The following is a 20822-nucleotide window of genomic DNA, read 5'->3' as shown; positions in this document are numbered from 1 at the left end:
CCACGGTCCAAAACTGTAGGAAAAACCCTTTTCCCATGATTTTAGACCGTCGCAGGACCGTGGGCTTTTTGTGCATCGGGAATGATCTACCCACAATCATGACCATGGGAAAAGGTCAGTTTTTCCTACGGTTTTAGACCGTGGGAATAAATTACTTTTTTCCTACGATTTGGGTCTGTGGGAAATGATGTTTTTGCGACAGTTCTAGACCATGGTAAAGTTCTTTTTTTTTTAAAAAAAATATTGATATTTTAATTCTTGGGGTAGTTCACCTGCAATCAACATAGACGTACCAATCACCTAACAAAACTCCCATAACCATCCAACACCTCAAAATCACCATTTCCATTCATCCTGAAAGATAGAATTCCATTGACTAAATCATAAAATCAAAACCTAACTAATACTAAAAATATTTATGACTAAACCGTATTTTTGTTCTCATTCTTCATGAAATGAAAGACAAATAATGTAAACAAGCAAGAATTCTTCGAAGAACAGGTAGACAACCCTTGGGCACAAGTGCTTTCTTCGTTCTTCCGCAATCGTAAACTCATGTGAACTTCTCCAAGTGATACAATGTCGATCCTAAAATCTGTCATAGTTCAACACTAAAGTATAAGAACTTAATTAGTACGCCAAATACAGACACGTAGATGTCTTGACTATGCCAAATCATAATATCCAAGATACCAAGAAAATAACGTGAACTAATATGGGAACGTTATTAAAATCGATAAGAATAACTTTAGTTACAAGACATGAATAAAAATCTAATGTAACTAATATCCAACCCAACTCAGTAGGTATTTGAAGCATTAATAAAAATAAACTGAAATAGAAAACTGGGCTTAATATACATGGCTAGCAGCATCTAGTGCATGGCTGCTACATAGCTATGTAAGACTGAACAAGTTCAACAACCCTTAATGTATTGCTAAAGCTATTCCCGACAACTTGCAAGGAAAAAGTTTTACTAAAACTAACATTTACAAAGTATGAAATTAAATCTAAGACAGCACTCACCCTATTTGAGATCAAAATGATTTCTAAATGTGCTACGCTAGTGTTGTAGAAGCCTTGTAAGTAGCAGTAAGTAATAAAGGGCTCTATGCCTACCAAAGTAAAGTATGCAAATTGTGGAATGCACTGGTAGGTTGGGAGCACATATGACTACATGAAAAATTCAATAAATGGTTAACAAAAACTTAAGAACATGAAAAAATATACAAAACATATAGCATAACACATGAATGACATTAAATACGAGGCTTTGGTTTGGCCAATTGATATGCATACAACTCCTGCTTATGCAATAGACAGAGAGTCACATTTGATTCCTTACAACAATCCTGGATGGATTGACACCACCACCACCATCTATATGTTAGGACAATGCCTATGTAGTACAAATTAATGTGGAAGGTCTCTCCAAGCAGATCAGGTCCACTCAACTCTCTACTAACCCATTGTAAATACCTTAAAACAAATAACTCATCCCCATTATGATACTGATTAGCCCTTTCTTCACTTAAACTTAAAAAGGATTCCCATGTAAGCATTGATTGTTCAAATTAATTAAGTCCTCCTGTCCACTACTAAGACTTAAGTTAAGACATAAACCCTTTCATAGGTAAGTTTTTATGGCTCCCACTTCAATAAAGCTACTACATATTCTTATACAAAAATCATGTATATAACATCAAGAACTTGTTGTTTTACATCGCATATGATCAACAGATATAAAACTTCCTACTGCTCATAAAAAATACAGGTTCACGAATATAATATGTTGTGAATTGAATGGGTCCAGTAGGTTCATGGCTTGTGTCAAAACTTTCATAAAGCGATCAATAATATGTAGAAATAAATAAAAGTGAACCTAAACCAAACCAGCTCTAAAACAACATCCACTTAAATCAACTGAAACAAAGAAGTAAAGAAAGAATAGATATATATAGGACCTGAGTTTTCACCCCAAAAATTCTCGCATACATATGGTAGGGGTAGAGCCACTCCACCCCAAAAGTGGAGTATATCATAAATCATGGGCTACTTATTTGAGGAGATGATCGATCTCCCTGCCATGGAGATCATCCTTGCAAAAATCAGCTCATTTGAAAATTTCCTTTATTTTCAATTCCCCCTTAACCATTGCTTATATAGCTATACAGCATAGTTTATCATCAAACAACTTTAAACCAAAGTGGTTAACAATCAGGGTGGGTTTTCACTGGCATATGACATTGTGCAGAGTCAAGCAATGACATTCTATTCTACTCACATCAGTAAGCCGTCCAACGGTCTCTTATATCTGGGAGGCAGTATTATAAGTTTTTACTAATAGCAACACACATCAAGAGCTCAGGCGTCTACATTTTCTAATCAGCAAAGGGGACATCTTCTAAAGATGGCAAGCCTAACTAATATCTAGTATCACATGATATGGGATTACTCGACCTTTTATTACACACTATTTGATTGGTGATAGAATGCCACTAGTTGACGAACATTACAAATAAAAATGGCGTAAATCAGACAACGCGATGAAAATATTATTAATTACATAAAAACATACATTACGCAATCTTGCAATATACTTGCATAAATACCATATGTTGCTTCCTTCTTAGCAGAACACAATTAAGGATAAACAAGAAAGTATATTCAACAAATTCATTAGTAAAGTACATGCATTCTTCACCAAATTCAGTCAGTAGCATAACACAATTTGTGTATACATATATGAAAATGAAAGGAAAATGTAAATTGAAGCAGGCACATACCTCTACACACTACTCCTCAATCTCACGTCGTAACTTAAGAACATACTCGCCACTGACATCCATATATTGTTTAGAGCCGTTGCAATCTCTGTTCCAGTCTTTTGGACTCCTGCCCCATGTAAGAACAACTTACTTGGCTCCATCATTTTCTGTTGCAATGCCTCCTGATACTCATTGCTCAACAAATTCATTGCACCACTAAGAACAACAAGCATTGAGATGGAATTTGAAGTTCAAATGGCCATTCTGCAGCATTTCTGAAGTGCATAAAACACATTATCAACCATAGAAGTCGTGAGGCTATCAGGTACATGTTCATTGATATTTATTTCTTTCCTCGTATTCTCCACCATAAAGAATTCCTCCAGAATCACGTAAAACCCAGTAATATTCTGAACCACTCTGCTAAAAGTACCACTTTTAAAAGTTTCTGTGGCTTGTGGACCTAGTTCTGGATAAACACTCAACATAACTCGATCCCCTAATTTTGGACGCCAAGAATTCAGTATAATCCTCTCCCAACTGCGTCAATGACAATATCTCGTCGAGAGACCACTCAATGGCAAACTAGATGAAAATTAACAACTTGGAGCTTTCAACACCTTGTATTTCAAAGGATTTAAAAACCCCACCATTTAAAATTAGGTTTTGAAAAAAATATTAGAAATAATAAGGTGAAAGAAACAAAAATAAGTACAAATTACCCTTGTGTGCCGGAGACAACGAGAGAGACACCGAATTGTTAGCGGGATTGGGTGTTGATGAATGCCGGCTCGAGATGGGGTTGAGGAGTTGAGCTCTAGCTTCGTGGGTCACCAGTGGCAGAAAGAAGAAAATTAAAAGGAAATAGAAAGAGAAGAATGGGGAGAAAATAATTTGACGGGTTGTGACCGACAACAAAAAATACGATGGCCATGGACTGTCAAATTTGAAAAAGTCTGTCAATTTTGTCAAATAAAACCCTAAAACGAAAATCGGTGCTTGAAACAAATTTTTTGTTTTCCTTACCTTTTCGAGATGAGAGAGAGAGACAAAAAATGTAAGTGGGGGGTGGGAGGCGTAGGTAAGTGGTGGGGAAGAAGAAGAACAACTTATCGAGCGAGTGTGTATCTTCGAATTTTATTTTCTTGTTCTACATGGATGTGAATTATAGCAAAAAAAAGTCTTACCCGACGGTTTTACTCGTGGCTGCCCCCCACGACCCAAGTAACAGGTAAATCGTGGGTATTTAAGTATACTTAGGGAGCTAAAAACTATTTCCTATGGTCAATAATCGTGGGAAACGTAGCAAAGGTTCATGACCGTGGCAACAAATACTGGGTAGCGGTGGGCAAGAGTCCATTTTTTTGTAGTAATGTGTGCCCACTGCACACTGGAATAAGCAAAACTTGAGTGAAAAATATGAGAGAATTTGTGTTTTGACACATACCTGTGAGAACCTACTTAAGGACGCTCTCTGAAGGATCCAGAAACGGCCCTATTTGTACATTTCATTATAAAATTCACTGCGTGCATATTCATATGTAGATGTTTTGATTATTGTACATTTATTAACGTAGGTTTCAAAGGAATTAATCTTCGTTTCCCGCTAGTGAGATGTATAGATATATGATATCTAATTTAGGGAGCAAGCTTTTCTTACTGAGTCGTTGTTGTATAGGTGAAGTTTGTGGGTATCTTCTCTAGAAAACTCACATGAGGCTAAAACTCGTTCACTAGGAAATTCCTAGTGGTTTAAGGCCTTGTTGCATATGGTCAATTCAATCGTACTCTGTGAAACGAGAAATAGCTTAGGACTACATATTTTTGGCCACTTATTTGCTTTAGTGTCTCTTCATTTGCTTGAGGACAAGCAAAGTGTTGTTTGGGGGTGGTTGATAAGTAACAAAAACTGTGTTTTAAACCCCGTAGAGACATTACATTTGAGCCAATTATGTGTTTAATAAATGTAAATTAATTATATTTTCATGTTTTCACAAGTTTCAACAGACAACGATAAAATACACACAAAACCTGCGTTTTAGCACAAAATACAGCTGAATAAAGCTTGGACTTGAAATCTTCAGTATCAGCTCATTTAAAGCTCCAAACTGCCAACAAAGCTTATGGACTCAGAGAACCATGAAACAAGTTGAAGAATCCAAACTTGAGACTCTAAGCTATCTAAAGAAGAGAATTTCAGGTAAAAAACTTGGTCAAACTAAACCGACCTAAATCAGCCTGAAAGTCAGGAGAAAATTTCAAATGGTGATATCTTCCGTCTCCTAACTCTGATTTAAGCATTTGACCAGCTAAAATGATCAGCGTAGAAAGCTCTATGCAACGGTATCTTGCTTCCAAAAAATGGTCGTACAGTTTGAAATATGAAGATAAAGCCAAAGCCTATTACTATTTAGTCCAATCCCATTACTATTCAGAGAATATTTCTAGAATATTCCCTAGAATATTCCCTAGAATATTTTTAGAATATTTCCTAGAATATTTCTAGAATATTCTCTGGGATATTATATTTTATTTGTAACTGTTAGATTTAGATTAGATGGATTGAATCTAGAACGTAAAAAAAACTATAAATAGAAGGGTATAGTTTTAGTTTTTCTTATGGAATGGTTAACATTTCATTAGTAGGAGTAGAGTAGTTTACTGCTTTCCTTGTGTAATGAAGAATTTAATTTCCAGTTTTTAATTCAGTTTTATTTTCTGTTAATTAGAATAATACTTTAGTTATGTGATCTCGTAGCAGAAACTCTGGCCGAGTGAAGATTATCTCTATTAGAGAGGGTGTTTCGATAATTATAATGATTACGAACCGAGTAAGTTCACCTAGAGATGGGGTTCTGAATCAATTCCACGCGCTAATAATGCTCATTCAGAGATGAAGAGTCGTTATTAGGGATAAAAAATCGAGACTAACTCTTTTAATGGAGATATGATTCACTCAAACGGATTTTTCTATCTTCGAAATCAAAGTCTATTTTATTTTATTTGCATCATTTTCTCACCTAAATTCACTTTCACAAATTCACGTGATCATATTAGTTTTGTTTATAAATAATGTTTTGCAATTTTATTGAAATGCGAACAAAATGACAAACCCGACCGTTGCTTTACATCAAGATCAAGTTGAAAAAATTATAGAGGATCTTTGAGGCAATTGGCTCAAGTGAAAATTTGAGGTTTCATTATCTAAAATAATGGTTGAATGGATGGCTTAGTTGTGGTAGATGGTTAAATTTTAGGAGGTGATAACTCAGGTGGATGGTGGTCGGTTAGTGGTTCATCAGTTGGTGGATCCTCAGGTGCCAAACTAAATTAAGATTCATATCGCTCTAAAGATGTTACTTCCTCTTTTTCTTGCACATTAACTTGTTCATGCCTTAAATTAGAATTGTTAATCTCTATTTCCTCACCTTCTTCCTCTAAAACACTATAAGTATCCTCAATGGCATCATTCAAATATGTCTAGGAATCATCCAGCCAAGTGCGGTTAGCAAACACAAAGGCCTCGACATGTGTAACAGGAGGGTTCATATTAAGAGAATGTCAATAGTTATCAAATTCTTCCTCCGTAACATCTTTATAAATATCTTCTAATGTGTCATCATTATATTCATCTTCAGATGGATCAGTGAGAGGTTCCTTGGAGGCATCTCTCAAATTTGAATGGTCATCCAAAACAAGACCTAAAGAGTTGTCTTCAAGAATTTCCTCATCTAGGTGGGGTGTGGAGTCAACATAATGGTTAATAGGAGGGTCATGGGAAGGTAATGTTTCATGACATTCAGGGTAGGTCTTAACTAGGTCGAATGGTGTGGTTATGAGAATAGGTTGTTCTACTTATGTATCGATCTCTGGCAAGGTTGAAAGTTCTTTGTTAGGTGAGGGGATCATGGAAATCATCTAGGCTATGTTCTGAAGCATAGTTAGGTTCTGAGGCATAGTTTGGGAAATTCGGTATTGGAAGGGTGGCGAACTAGATGGTTGGGTAATTTCTGGTATGGTGGAAATGTCTGGCGTAGGTGAGCTTAGCATCTTTAGGTTCTGAAGTATTATTTCATTTTTGGCCATTATTTCATCAAATGTTGTTAGCGGAGGGGAAACTTGGTTGTGTGATTCTGGTTGGTATGGTGTTTGATAATCATAGTTATTGACGAATGGATATGATATGAGTCCTTCTTGGGATATGGTATTTGAGTGACTCTGGTTGACTTCGTACTGTGATGGGTTAGGTTGAGGCTGAATAAATATGGGACATGAATGGGCGTGTGGTCTGGATCTGAACAAATTGTGCACAGAAAAGTGTTTGGTTCGTTATACACACTCATCACAGAACTAGAAGTAGACGACACTGGTTGACTCCATGTATTGTTTGAATGACTAGAAAACTCTTGATTGTATGGGTTACTATAAAATTTTTAAAATTGAGGCTCATAATTATTATTATATCCTATAGTAGGCTCAAACTCTTGATATGATGGGCAATGAGAAGCCTAATGGTAAGGACTACCACAACATGAACATGGTGAAGGGTTTGCATAGTAACCACATGATTGTTGGTCTACATATTGTTATGTCATATTGGTTTTAAAAAAATATTCTAGGATAATTAATATGCAAACGAAACTCTAACTATAAATTTCTAGATAGGCGATTATTTCTGCATCTACGAGAAACTAATATGGCAGATTTATGCCTACTAGATCTTAATCTCATGCAAGTTTTAAGTCTAATAGGCAATTCCTAATGAGCATGCAAAAATTAGCCTGATTATTACTAGAAATAGAATCCTATGACAGAAAAAACGAGGAGTGAAAGAAGGAAAACATGAATGCCTCCTTGCTACGCTTATGAATAGCGTCTTCAATACGAATCTCAGTGTCCTATAGAAGCTTGAAACACTGAATAAACAATAATTTCCAATGAAAAGATGTTCTATAACTAACCTATGTTAAAATTGGGCTTTTCTTCAGAAGGGGCGCGTGCGCGCTCAAGGTACTATTCGATTTTTTTTTATGAACAGTAACAAGAGGGTGGGTGCGCTTAGAGTATAGGAAGAATAGGGCGCGGGCGTGCTCCAAAAAATTTGAAAATTTTTACAGTAGTTTGCTGAGACGTCCAGTAAGTCGCTTGTAAAATTTCAGATCAATCGGAGTTATGAAAGTCCTTCTACTGCCCTGCAAAGTTTGTGAAATAGGTTTTGGACACAACTCAAACAACCGAATGGTTAACCAATAAAAACAGAGCCAAAAATCGTCAAAATTGTACTGGAGACTTCTGACAGATCATGCAGATTCTTGTAAAACTTTTAGAGCAATTGGAGTTCTAGAAACCCCCTTTATTAGCTGTTGTTCCAAAAATTAAGTGTTGCAAAACTGCAGAAACACATTGAAACCAATCAACTAGTTAGATAGTCAAAACAAATAAAAAACTCTTCAAACTTTTACTGTAAACACCTAACTTATGATAGATACTTCTGTCAAAATCTTAGAATATTTGGACTCTCCAAAGTAACCTTACTCGTCAGTTATTCCCGAAACTTACGGTGTGAAAGCTGAAATATAGTAGTGTAAATATGATAATAGTTCACTAGGTAAAACAACTAGATAAAATCTGAAATTATTCCAGTAAATCAACAACACCTTAAATAGTATTCCAGAAAATTTTCAGAATTTTCAGAAATTTATAAATACCTTTACCGCAGTATTTTTCACTGTGATCCCGAGGGAGTGCGGGCGCACTTTGTGAAAGGCAAAAGGGAGGTCGGGCGCGCTCTTAGTTTAAAACAGTGAATTTCAAGCTTGAACAATAACGAAAATATGAGAAACAAGAATGAAAAATTAAAAATGTGGGTGGGTAGAAAATGGGGGATTGCCCCTTGGATTCAACCAATTGAATTCTTGTCCTGAATAAGTTTAAGATGGTAGCGGCGCCATTTGATAACCCATAAAAACTAAACTAGATTTCTCTAACCTATTCTTACGTTATCAATTATTTATTTTCTACTCTCACATGTATATTCATGCAATATATAGAATATGGAATCGTTCCACTCCTAAACTACCAAGACATAAATAGAATCCAATTAATCAAACACAAGAAAACAATGGTGAGAGCAATATTTATAGAGGTGAATTTATACTATGAAACTAATTATATGAATTTAACTTATAATAATTTAACTAAGCAATTGAATATGACTTGAATAAAATATGGAGAAGAATAGAGAAGAAATTAGGGAGATTCGATTACACCTAGATAAATTCATAATATGTTAGTGTAGATTATTGCAACCCTAACCAATAAAGATTAAGTATTTGATTCCTAACTATTCATGGTATCTCTAACCAAATAATAATTAGCATGAGAGAAAGTTTAACCCATTCTCACGGTGAATAAACTAACCTCTAGATTGAAACTCTTGAATAAGCAATAATTCTAACTAACACATCAAGTCTTTATCAAAGCTTCATCAAACCCCTCTAATGGAGGTTTAGCTAAGAATCATGAGGCTATCATAAACCTAATAATAAATAATAGAAGACATCATGAATAACTACTTTATTAAAGATACTTGAATTGAATAAACTAAAGCTTTTATTAAAATGTTCTAATGGAGGCTACAAACTAAACTAATTAACTAAAACTAAACTAAACTAAAAAGGGAGAGAGAGAGAGAACCCTAATTGAAAACTAAACTAAAGAGGGGAGTAGGCAAATTTTGTTTAGCCTTAACCCTCTTTATATAGGAGAGGGTTGGGTTTACAATTTCATGCATGAGCATTGGAGTTGTGTTTTGGGCCACTAAATCAAGTCTAAAACCTAATTACTTAAGTCCAAAAAGGGTTTCTCTATGCGAATTTACTGCAACACCCTTTTCGTCCACTTTTATTGCTCTGATTGGATTAAGGCTTAGATTATGAAAAAAGCTCTTTTTGAGCCGGTCGTTTTGACATATAATATATAGGCCCAATTCCAAGGTCTGAGTCCAAAGATACAACCTTCGGAAGTTCTGTTGACTTTTCTGCTCTTTTTCTACTCACGTTGACTTTGACTTTTTAGTTTTGACTGGGCTTTAAAAAAGCTTTTTCTCCTTAAAACTTGGGCTTTAAACATAGAACTTCTTAGCAACCAACTTTTGCTCATTTCTCTTGCAAAAGTGATTATTTCTTCACATATTTGACTCCAATACCTGAAATACACAAAAACATATAAATAGTATTAACTCTTATTTATTATACACATAATTGGTCTAAATGTAATATTATTAAGGGGTTAAAACTACAGTTTTAGGCTCTTATCAGGAAACTCCAAAGCCCAAAATTCATGACCTCTTCCCACTTTGGAACTATTCACATATTATCTTCCATTGATTTAATTTTGGATCTTTAACCATAAAACTCTGATACCATATCTTGAATCTAAACTTTGATTCAAACACACAAAATTGAATAATACGTGTAGAAGACAAACTTGACTCAAACAAACTTTATTATATTAATTCAACCACTTATATTAAACTTCATGAACAAAAAAACTAATTACCGCTTCATACAGATACATCTCTTTTCAACAATGCATCTCTCTTATTATTCTCTCACTTTTTCTTAAGCTAATGTTTAGGAACTAACACATATATATAATTTCTTCAATTACTAATCCCTACTAAGCTATTAATTAGAAACTTCTAATACCAATCCAATTCAAATCTTACTTGTATTGCCAATATCAACTTGGTTCCTAATAGCAACTCATACTTGCTAATCACACCACTTTCTAATTAATTAACCTGCAACTCTAATTTAACAAAAATAACTATATCTAAAATTACTAATTCCAACAAGGGGCCTTTACTTAAACTTTCTTACTTCCTCAAAAAGTATAACATCAAACACCACACTAACATCAAACATCAATTGACGACTGACTTACAGTTATACTTACAAAAGGAGACATCATCACGCTTTTAAACAAATGGTGAATTGTTCCAAATCAAGCGGCACTTCCTTAACTCATTTTAAGTGATTGATCATATATCCTAGAGATACTATTACTGCCATCGGTTCAGCAGAATAGTTAGTCCATCGTTTCAAAGTTAATGTGATTTCTAACTGTATGTGAAATCAGGTTGATCGAACGAGCTGATTGTTAGAGTGTGTGGACCGAAAAGAGAAATAGTCCCACATTAAACAAGAAAGGAGTTCATCATGAGTTGATAAAGTAGGAAGATCACTAACTAGTATCGACGCCTTTTAGGATAAAACCCCACATCCATGGCCAAAATGTGGCCAAAGCCCAATGGGTGGTTAAATGGGAGACAATATCGTTACTAGTTATCCTATGGGCGCGGAGGCCCAGGCCTGGGGGTGTGCCTAGGTCCTAACAACTGGTATCAGAGCTAATAGTTTAGCAGGGACAAAAATACTAATCATGTAAAGAATCAAGAGATGAAATCATTCAAGCCGGAGCACCAGCAAAGGCCGCAATTCAGGTGGAGTTGCTTAACGAAGCGTGCCCATTACACCAAAGATTGGTGCCTCTTGGATGTTATGGAGATTTGAAGGCCGCAACTCAGGTGGAGTTGTTTAATGAAGCATGCCTGTTACACCAAATATTGGTGCCTCTTGGATGTTGTGGAGATTTGAGAGGGTGTAACTCGAGGTGAATCTAACAACATGGAATGATGTTCGAGGTGGAGTAGGCTCTTGGGTTGAGAAAATAGCCACCTCCCTCAGAGGCTCAGACACACCAAAGCTCTGGCATTGGATCGTGCTCGACGATGAACGAATGGAGTCCCTTGGAGTTCTGTCTAAGGTGGAGATTGTTAGAGTGTGTGGACCGAAAAGAGGAATAATCCCACATTGAACAAGAAAGGAGTTCATCATGGGTTGATAAAGTGGGAAGATCACTAACTAGTACCGAGGTCTTTTAGAATAAAACCCCACACCCATGGCCAAGATGTGGCCCAAGCCCAACGGGTGTGCCCAGGTCCTAACACTGATGACAAGTTTAGCGTTTGGAGCTTCTAATAACTTGAGTATCACCTAGATTTAGGACAACCACATGTGAGAATGCATATACTACAATTGACACCCCAACTGAGCAAAAACTAGAATAAGCACTCTGTCGAGTTGGTAATATGTGCTTTTCTCTTTGTTCTTATTATGTTCAAATATCTTATATAAACCACAGAAATGTCTCCAGCTCCCCGCACCCTCGCTCTATGTCATGATGTTTAATGGGGAATGTAATTAGTCAAGGAGACACATATGACTAGTGGAAATGCTAGAATTATCAGAGTCAAGAGCTGAAACTAGTTTTAAAAAGAAAGTGAGTGAGCAAAATGCTAACGTACTACAACATTATCCCCGTGTCGAAGAATAGGAGCAGGAACATAGAGGTAACACTGTGGTCCACGTAACTGTATAATATTGATCCAACCATCTATATTATAACAAAACAAAATGGGAAGACAAAGGGTGGTGGGAATTGCATAGGGATATGCATTAGATGTCGACAAGTGTGCGGATGGGATTGTTTTGAATGAATTAAACACTATCAATTAAATGGTTCATCTATTAACACATTTAATGACTTAGGGGTTTCACTTGAAATTTTAAATATTGAATTAAATAATTTTGTTTTAACACAAATAATATTGTCTACTAGGTATCACCCGTGCCTACGACACGGTTTGTTATGAGGTGCTTATTATGTTGTTTGTGGCATCAATCTACACCTAGTATTTTCAAATGTGTGGCCTATGTGGGAATTTGTAGACAATTTATTTTGAAGTTGTTGTTTATTTTGTGTCATTTTGAAGATTAGAAGATTGTCTTGGAAAATCAATATTTATGTGTCCATCGCCCGAGAAAGCGGCGATTGTTTTAACTTTATTTGGTAATTAAGATAACAAAACCTCTTCACCAAACAAATGTTTCAACAAAAATAGACTATGACATCGAACACATGAGTTTACTTTCCAAGTCAGTTATCATGCAAAGTCTTTGTTAGATATATCTACTGAAGCTTTGACCCGGAACCTTGCAAATTAATAACATTACAAAGTCATTCCACCATTATTAATAGCTTAATCCCCACTAGAACACTTTTTCTTTTATAGAAATGCATGACTAGAATATTATGTGAAGTTGGTATTTCTTCAGCACCACTACAGATCTGGCATGATGTTCATTGGCTCACATAGAACTGGAGCACATGTCTCGGTAAATCCATTAGAATTTTCCATTCAAAAATCCAATATGAAATTATGAGATATTTATAGTTGCAAAGAATCTTGTATGCCAACTTTCCCCCAATTTTCCCGAGTCATCATAGTTAGTTAGAAATTGATTCTCAAGTTCCTTTGGCTATATTGAATAGCATGCGTATTTACGTAGTACTTGTCTTACTTATACATAAATGTCCAATTTTCATACTACTTGTCTTACTTCTACAAAAAAATTCTCCTGAACACTGTGTTTTCTCCTCTGTCAAGCCAATTATATAAATGTAGAAGCAAACTAATTCATTTGGTTGTTGTTAATGAAGTGAACTAAGGTTAGATATATGGTAAAGTAACAAAAAAAAAAAAGAATCATGCGTGTGTTACATCCTTGTGATTTTTTATTTTTTTTGTAGATGATCCTTGTGATTTATGATGTGACCTAAGGTTTTTTTAATAGTTACTTGTGAACATATCTAGGGGGAGTGCAACTCTTATTGTTCTATCACGTTTTTTTCCGAAAGGTACGTAAGACCAAGGCCAATTGGAATCTTGTTGCTATAAAACTTGCTCCCTCAGGTGCATTTAGCATTTTAGGCACCCTTGACCGCCTTTGTTAGTTAGTCTGGTTTGACACTACACAATATATGTTGAATAAAGACATGACAGAAGCGTCGTTTTTCCAAATAAAAGACACTTTTGGGTGTCGTATGGTGACCCGTTTTTTTTGCAGTTGTTTTTTTTTTTCTGCAACACTTGACAAGTGTCGTTTATCATTTTTTCATTTTTTTAAAAAAAGGCCGAATCAGGGCAAAAAAAAGCCCCTAGCCCAAAATCTACTAAATCATGGCCAAAATAAGCCCACCCAGTACATGCTAATTGGATCCATTCTTTCTTGACCCAAAATTCTCTTTAGAAGCACAACCCATATCCAAATATACCTCCCATAAAAAAAATAAAGAAACTTCACAAAGTGAATAATGGGTCCATGCTCCCACAACACTTAACAAGCCCAAAAGTCGACAAAGAAGGACACGATGTACTACTAATGTTAGTATGTCCATAAACCACTACACTATTTAACCAAAGTCCTACCCAGCTGATGAAGCCCAATCCAGACTTTGTTAGTGTGTCCATAAACCACTACACTATTTAACCAAAGTCCTACCCAACTGATGAAGCCTAATCCAGACTTTGGCCTTCAAAATAAGCATTAGAAGCCACCCTGCAGGGAGTTAAATAGTGTAATTACTAATTAGAGACAAAGATGAAAATTAAGCAATGCAAACAGCAAGTGGGCTTTTGAAGGCACTTGCACCTCAAGGTTCAACTTCAAACATGGTAACCCTTTTTCTAGAAAGTAAAAATGTATTTATGCATTTATGATGGTTAGCCACTTTGTAGATAATATCAAACTTAATGCCAATCGAGATAAAATTATCCGGTGAAAAGCTAAATAACATTCAACAAACAAAACTAAGCTGATTGGCCCAGGAAATAAATAAGCTTAATATTCCTGAAATTTATGATATTGAGTTGCAAATTTGAGGAACAAAACCAATGTCAAAGATAATGCATTATTAAAAGTTACTCGGTTCAGCCCCATATAATCAAAATCCAGTTCACCCAGAAGGACACAATATACCTAGTCTAACTCAAGATAAAAGTAAATAGATAAATAGCATCAGTTAAATGGAAAATTATGGCATTGAGGATAGTAGAATTCAGCATACTCAAGTTATGACAACTGACTCTTAACAAGATACCCACCAAAGTTGAAACTTGAATATAACGAATTAATTTAAAAGATAAGAACAGAAGAAGATAAAAGAATAAAGCATACATATGATTTGTAATAAGCAGTAGTAGTATCAACAGCAGTAGTTTCTAACATGGTTAAATACCTGAAATAGTTCTTAGCAGCATTCCAAGAAGAGTCCAGAAGCAGTACTCCCCCATTTGAATCGGTTGGTAGGGGTGGATATGAGCCAAAAATTGACAGGTTGATGGTGGATGGCAAAGGAGTTCCAAAATCTTCTTTGTCGGCTAGCAATTCTAGTGTAACCTCCAACTTATCCACTTCAGTCAAAGCTTCCTTTGTATTATGTCTAGGTGGAAATACTGCATCTTGTTCCTTGATGTTAACATCACGTAGAGCAGCAGAAACTAACTTGTCGCTTTGACCAAAACATGCAATTGAATTTTTCGCGGTGGTTGAATGGATTTCCTAAAATAGTTGTTCTCAGAGAAGATGACACGCCTCGCCAAATGTCTCTAGTCGGACCTTGCTCTCCAAACTGAAGACATTACAGCAGATGAAATGTTTATGAAGTAGTAGCTTATTATCGGGTAGCTCACCGCCACATCTAATAAGGTCCTAACACTATCCCGTAAGGAAGAATGATTGCCCTCAATAAAAAATCACCTCTTCCCCGAGTAAGAAGCAATATAAGATTTTATTTTCTTCATTAAATGCAGATCTTAATGAAGCAACAAATTTTCTCATACTTATTAAGAAACAAAAATTTAATCTGTAAACACAGATTGTTTATTAAAGACATATTTTAAAAAGAAGTGAAGTCAAAACACACAAAAAACTCTTATGTATTATTGTGGTTCAGTGAAATCAAAATCAAATGAAAAATATGAAATGTGAGGAAATAGTTGTAATACCCATCAACATTCAGCTAACCCACCTGCACAAAAGAAAGAAATAGCTTCAAATCTCATTTGGGAAAAAAAAACATAAAAAAGTTCTTATATATGTGCAATTTTGCTTACTGGTTTGTCATGGATACCAAGTTGAGCCCAAGTTATAACTTCCAATAACTCTTCCAATGTTCCATACCCACCTAAATACACAAATAACTCTTCCATCTTACAGAGAATAGAAATAAATGGGGACTGATGGAATAAGAAAGGTAAGATTTTAGACCTGGTAATGCAATGAAGCAATCAGAATGCCTAGCCATTTCAGCTTTCCTTTGATGCATGTCGGCTATTGGTCTTACTTCTCCAACAGTTTCGCCAGTTATCTGCTTAATAAACAATTTTTTTAGACCAAATAATGAATTATAAAAGCACATATCTCAATATATTTGACATTTTCAGCAAAACAACTAATCTGACCTCCTTGCTCATTAGTGTCTTAGGAATGATCCTATAAAAATAAAACGACAAACCGCAAGTTAAAAAGATGTTATTTGCAAAATAAAGATACCCAAGTGTGAGAAATAGAGCTTCATTTACCCTAAAACATGACCCCCACCATGATGAACAGCCCGAGAAACCAAACCCATTAACCCCACACTTCCACCTCCATAAACAAGATCTAACTTCTTAACATGAGCAGAAGTAATAACTTTTACTTAATAAAGCTTAAAAGAAGGAAACCATTTAATTAGAATCTTTTTTCTTGTTCCTCCATACTTTCTAACCTTTTCTTTGGGAAGTCTTTTTGCATTAAAAGTAGAGAAGGAAATCACTATCAGTTAATGAAGACCTTTGGTGGAAGAAACTTATACACAGGTTTACACTCATGCAGAGTTGTTAACTTTAATGTCAATAGCAAAATAGTATGTAAACTGACTCTACAATATCATTAAAAGTAGCATAGTAGAGGAAGGAAGAAAAAGGTCGTTACAAACTTACAATCACATTCCCTTCTCTAGACTGAGTTAGGCAACTGAACAGAAATTGGTGACTTCCCTGTCTTACTAACAATTACCTATATACCACTCATGCATAGACATTATTCAAGGAGTAAGCTATCATTTAATTTTTTTTCGGTAAAAGAGTAGTCTATCATGCATTAATGCTCACCTAGTTCAATACATTATTTGATAAAAACCAACTTTTGTATGATTTACCATAAATGTGCCCCTAAATAATAATATTTTACAAGCATAACTACATGCATAATTGTCGACAGGTTAGAGCTAATCCAGTGCATACCCTTGCTAAAATCATTTCGCACCTAATTGGGCAAAATACACAACACAACGCATGTGCAGTATCTCTCTCTCGTCCTTAACTTTCAGTGAATCATGTCTTGTTTGTCAACACCATGGAAAAGGAACTAATCTGAAATTTAAGCTCTTTCACAAGTACACAACATTATTAATATTGAGGTCAAAGCCTAAAAGTCTCAAACACATGCATTGAATACTTGTTGTGCTTATCCACAGGATAAGGAAACATTATAATTGTACATATGTACCCCAATTAATAAGTTTTAAGTACTCTTTCTTTTACTTATTTTTCCAAAAAGGAACGCTCATAAAAATTACACAAAAAGCATGGGTGTGGCGGCGACATGCCGACCTGTGCTTAAGTTTGTTTGCAAGGGGAGAACCTGGCTTAAAACATAATATGCACCAAATTATTGTTTGGAACATTTTTGAATATTGAGAGAAGAAAATATACAAGCATTAAGATTTACCAATAAAAAATTAATAGGAATAAACAGGACTAACAAACAATATAACACGAGTTTCCAGAAAATATGAGATTAAGAACTTACTGGGTTCAAACTAAATTTGTCAGAGGGAGAGGAACCTAATATTGTTTGCGTGCTAACAACCCGTCAATGATATCAGATTGACAATTCTGAGAGAGATTAATGAATAAATATTCATAATGAGAGTTTTCTATTGAATGAAGTATAAAAATAAATCACATTCAACCAATCCCTTGACGTCCATGTTGAACTAAGCTTTCTTATATAATATGTGTCTTATCATATAAAAGAATTCAGAATTCGACAGACCTTATCAATCACTACGCAAAAGGTTAAGAAAAAAATATGCAGAGCCATTAATTTCACCTGACAGAAAAATGCTTGATCCTCCAGTGGTGATGCTTGGAACCTTATCAATCCAAAGCTTTAAAAATGGTTCAATCATGTTTCCAATATAGGTCACTTCGTTGCTGACAATGTAGTTAGGTTGTAACAAGGTCCCACGTACATAATTTTCCTATGTATCCAAGAGACATGCAATTTTTAAACGATATGTAATTTTAAACGATATATCTAAATGATAACTAAATGTATATAATTCATGATTTCAACACCATGCCACCAATGTTTATAGCATTTAGAAACAGAAGTAAATTTAGATAAATGAACAAATATAAAGGGATAACAATATCAAGAACAATATCAATGAGCACAGGTAAACACCAAACAAGAAATGGTGGGCATCAAATCCATACACCAGGAAATGTTGCATGAAGCTAAGAAGGAACTTTACCTCAGAACCAAACTTATGTGCATTTGGAGCATCTGGTGCTGGTGGGACAAGGACATCGTGTGACTTGGCGATAAGCATTATGTTTGTAACTGTGTCGATACTCGTCAGCACTTTGGTTTAAATACACAGTGTCCGTAGAATACCTGCCTTCATACGAAAAGAAATGATTTGTATCACAAGTCCCATCAGGTCATCTACTGCCTTTAACTGCCTTTCTAAAGCTACCAAATACAGGGGGAGTGATCCTCATCAACTCCCACATTACTGAGGCAATTTATCAAAAAATACTCCAACTTTACAAAGAAATACAAATGTCTTCTGTTGATGGATCGAGTATGATAAAGATAATTATCACTGTTAAAATCAACAGATTACTAGTTACCAAACACAAAACTTTCATTTTAATTTTTTATCATATTCCCCAAAGCTCCTCTGTCAGGACACCAAACAAAAAAAAATCCCACCGATAAACATCATCATTAGCATTACGGCATTACACAACGTGATTTCCTAACAAATAATCCTCAGCAATATCAAAACGCATAATGTTGTTTTGTCATTTTTAATTTCTAAACTTTTAATTATGCATCTAGGTTTCATTACCAATCGCAAAACCAGCTGACAAATCAATGAAACACTAATTTCGAATCTGATTAAAATACTAATATGTTTAACTAATTTCGAATCTGATTACATGTTTGAAGATTATATGAATTAGTCATTGACGGATTAAAAATTGTCAAAATCTAACCTAATCGCTTAACCATAACAACTGAAATCAAATAATTGAAATTACCTGAAGAGATGGTAGATTTGATGTGATTGAGATTGTAGATTTGATGAAGAGAGAAATTTGAGGATCAATCAAATATTATGAAGAGAAATTGAGGATTTTGGGAGTGATTTGGGAGCGAGATTTTTCTTATTTTTGTGCGAGAAAAGAAACAGCTTTTATTGGTTTTTTTTTTATGGGTTGTGATCCAACGTTTATGGGGAGTTCAATGACGTGTGTTGGGCGTGCTCACAAAAGTACAAAAAAGAGCGTCGGTAGTCTTGTCTTTTCTTTTTAAATCTGGTGTAGTGTGAAGCCGAATGAGACTATTTCTGTTGGTATATCTCTCACTAGGGATTAAAATATTTGGCAGTTTATATTTTTTTTCTTGTTTTTCTATATGCTCTCATGTAGTTAGTTATATGCTTGTTTTTCATTTATTGTTGTCACTATTGCTATTATAAGGATCATTTATGCAAGCATAAAGGAAAATTGCATTTAGCCACTTTAAAGTGCAGAAAGATATGACTAATTTTTGTCTACTTCTGTGCTCTATTTTAGTGACCTATTTGTTCGTTCATTCTTGGGGTTTGTTTATATATCAAGTAGCTCAAGTTCTCACCAGACCATACTATTTTTGGTTATTAAGTGTTGACAGTCTACCTCATTAAAATGTTAGTCTATACTAGCTAGTCCTAAACCTTACCACAATTCCCACCCAAAGGCCATCACTTCCGTAGAAGCTTTAATATACAATTTCTCTTGCTTGGCATTTATTCTTTTTCTTGTAATTGATAACAATTTTAGTGACTTGACTATTTATTTCATTTTCCAAGGTTCGTTCTTTATCCCCCTTCTCATCATTCTTCGAATTTGTTACCTTTTCTTGAAGAGAAATTAAATTGGTGGTGGTTTTATTTTGCTAATTTAATAGATGTTTATATGTAATTTAACCAACTTGAAATATTTGCATGATTTCAGCTTTTGGATGTCTGGAAAAAAAAAAAAAAAAGGATTTCCATTCATTAAAGTAAAATGGTAGAAGAGTATTGGGGTTATTTTTTTCTTCATTAATCATTGAAAATCAGTGTAGGGTTTTTCTTTTGTTAATATCTACAAAATTCCCAATTTAGAGGAATTAGTGGGAATGCTTGTAGTAGTGAACTAGTGGTACGTGTTGTATCACCTCAAAGTTGTCGAGATTCTAGGCGTCCTAGCATACCAATAAGTCTGAATGAACTTGGGTTTCTAGAAGTTTTACTAAAGATTTCAGTTGTGTTGGCGAAATTAGTTCTAAATATATTGGTGAATATGGATGTTTATTATGTAGGTGGAACTCTTATTGTTTGATGGATCAAGTTATGACAAGTACAATATACCTAATTGCATTATACCAAACAAGTCTGATTTTGGTGTCAGGAGAGAGTTCCAAAGACTAGGATTTGTGTGTGTACCTATAACACACGGAGGTATGGAATTTGCTTTGCTTAATTTATCTATTCTTCCGTTGGGTGTAAATCTTTCTTCTATTGCTTGAGTGGGCCATTTCTTTTTGTTTTAGAAATGAACCATGCTAAAAAAAATGCTTATATGGATATTGTATTATTTGGTATTGCTATCGGAAAAAAAAGGTATTATTTGGCATTGTAAATGATTGTGGAATTGGTGGAATTTTTTTTACCACTGCCTTGTTTCTTTTGTTAGTGATTGCAAGTGGTAAAAGGATTGAATGGCTAAGGACATACAAGACTAGAAGTAGATAAGGTCGCTGAATCTTTTCAGTCTATCAT

At 34.9% G+C, this 20822-nt stretch overlaps 1 long non-coding RNA gene and 1 pseudogene across 2 annotated transcripts; both read right to left on the bottom strand.

The window, feature by feature from the left end:
• Positions 1 to 315: 315 nt before the first annotated feature.
• On the bottom strand, positions 316 to 3342 carry LOC147488625 (uncharacterized). The gene is made up of 2 exons (XR_015202837.1): positions 2787 to 3342; positions 316 to 595 (listed from the first exon to the last, which is right to left on the bottom strand). It is a non-coding gene; the product is annotated as an uncharacterized LOC147488625 (long non-coding RNA).
• Positions 3343 to 15444: 12102 nt separating this feature from the next.
• Positions 15445 to 16977, bottom strand: LOC147488624 (cytokinin riboside 5'-monophosphate phosphoribohydrolase LOG5-like; annotated as a pseudogene). The gene is made up of 6 exons (XR_015202833.1): positions 16963 to 16977; positions 16258 to 16343; positions 16138 to 16168; positions 15944 to 16043; positions 15790 to 15860; positions 15445 to 15704 (listed from the first exon to the last, which is right to left on the bottom strand). The product of XR_015202833.1 is annotated as a cytokinin riboside 5'-monophosphate phosphoribohydrolase LOG5-like (transcript).
• Positions 16978 to 20822: the final 3845 nt, after the last annotated feature.

The sequence above is a fragment of the Coptis chinensis genome, chromosome 7, assembly GCF_015680905.1.
Source record: "Coptis chinensis isolate HL-2020 chromosome 7, ASM1568090v1, whole genome shotgun sequence".
Classification (NCBI taxonomy): domain Eukaryota; kingdom Viridiplantae; phylum Streptophyta; class Magnoliopsida; order Ranunculales; family Ranunculaceae; genus Coptis; species Coptis chinensis.
Note: the sequence above shows the minus strand (reverse complement) of the source record. Positions and strands in the feature narration are given on the sequence as shown.